The sequence below is a fragment of the Aptenodytes forsteri genome, unplaced genomic scaffold (genome assembly GCF_000699145.1).
Source record: "Aptenodytes forsteri isolate BGI_AS27 unplaced genomic scaffold, ASM69914v1 Scaffold156, whole genome shotgun sequence".
Taxonomy (NCBI): Eukaryota; Metazoa; Chordata; class Aves; order Sphenisciformes; family Spheniscidae; genus Aptenodytes; species Aptenodytes forsteri.
This window is the reverse complement of record NW_008794166.1, coordinates 839,211-841,216: the sequence shown is the minus strand read 5'-3', so window position 1 is coordinate 841,216 and position 2,006 is coordinate 839,211.

The window sequence follows — 2,006 nt, the reverse complement described above, 5'->3', positions numbered from 1 at the left end:
GCTCTCCTCATCAGCTCCTCGTCTTTTCTGTAGTTTTTTGCCAATCGGATTTTTCAGCAAGAGAGTACGGATGGGCTTCGCATTGAGGATATTCGACAAATGATCATCCTCGTCTTTTCTGTAGTTTTTTGCCAATCGGATTTTTCAGCAAGAGAGTACGGATGGGCTTCGCATTGAGGATATTCGACAAATGATCAAGCGGGCAGCACAGAAGGTGAGGACCTGACAAGAACAGGGAGATTTGTGCCAGGAGAGGTTTGCGGGAGCTTAGCCCAGACCCCGAGAAAGAAATCCCAGCCCTTCCAAGCAGCTCTGGGACAAAAGTCTTGCTCCCAGCAGCTCCACAGCGGCTCCAGCACAGGAGCCTCATCCGCCAGGCGGATCTGCGGGGTGTGACCCCGTAGCGGCCACATCCTGCGCCCTGCCCGGAGGCGTGGGGCTGGCTGTGGAGGCCCTGAGGCTGCCGCTGATGGGGGCTGCTGTGCTCTTTCCAGCGCTGCTTCGTCTGTGGCGAGAGCGGGGCCGCCATCACCTGCCGGGAGACGGGCTGTGACCGCAGCTTCCATCTCCCCTGTGCCGTGGAGGGTGGATGCATCACCCAGTTCCTTCCTCAGTACAGGTACCTCCCTCTCCCCTCCTCGCCGCCACCACGGAAGGACCCAGCGCTTCTCACCTCGCCCACCCCTTTCCTCTTCCCCCCAGGTCCTTCTGCTGGGAGCACCGCCCAGAGCAGGCAGTGGAGGCGGCTCCGGAGGAGAACACCACCTGCCTCATCTGCCTGGACCCTGTGGAGGACAGAAAGTCCTACAGCACCATGGTGTGCCCAGCGTGCAAACACGCCTGGTTCCACAGGGGCTGCATCCAGAATCAGGCTATCCACGTTGGCTTCTCCTGCTTCTGCTGCCCGCATTGTCAAAATGAATATCGATTTCTGATGGAAATGCTCACCATGGGGATTCGACTCCCCAGGAGGTTGGTTTTTTCCTTCCCAGCTCACAAGACAGGAGGGTGCAAGCGCTGTGCCGTGCCAGGGCCTGCCCCAGCAGTCCTGGCCCTCCACTGTCCCGTGAGTCTGGGCTTCAGCTTCACGGAGGATTTGGAAACAGGGCCGGGGGGGAAGAGCAGGGACGCCCTGCATCTGCCTTGTGCCGGGGCAGCAGGGGCTCATCAATTTTCCTTTCTCCATCAGACTGCCATCATGGGAGAACAGCCATGCATACGCGGCACTAAGCGAGAGGCACAGCCGCTGCGATGCCAGTGAGTGCCTTTGTCCAGGAGGCAGGGAGCAGGCAGAGGAAGACGGGTAAGTTGCCAAAGCTGCACCCCGGGGCTCTGCACGGGATCCCTGTCTCGCCAAGGGCTCGAAGCGCAAGGACTAAGAACAAGAACTCTGCCGGACAATCCCGTGCTGCGGTCACTTTGTCCTCAGAGCCATGAACCCGTTTGCTTCCCCAGGCCCTGGCACCTGCTCCTGTGCTGCTCCTGCGCTGCCGAGGGCACCCACAGACGCTGCTCCTGCTTGACGAACAGCACGGCCAGCTGGGAGTGCAACAGCTGTGCTGGCCTGGGCACCGGTAAGAGGCAAAGCACCCGGGTGCCCCTGGGCTGGGGCCAGGGGCCAGGCAAGGCCTGCCAGCGGGTGCCCAGGGTGGGCTTGGCAGAGCCCCTCTGCTCCAGGAGGGCTGGGGGCACCGCCCTGGCCTATCCTGCCCCGGGCCTGGGGGGCCGTGCCCTTGACCTTCCTGCTTCCCCTTGCAGCCTCCAGTGCCAGCTCGGAGCTCGCCGGCCCCAGTACCACTAGCCAGTCAGGACTGGGGCCTTCCCACGGCTCCCCGGCACCCGACACCAGCAGCCCCAGCACCGCCAGCCAGGCGGCATCAGGGCAGTCTCTCAGATCTCCAGCACCGGAGACCAGCAGCCCCAGCACCAGCAGCCAGGTGCCATCGGAGTCCTCCTGTGGCTCCCCCCCACTTCAGGGCAGCAGCCTCTCCACACCCCCCGGGCGG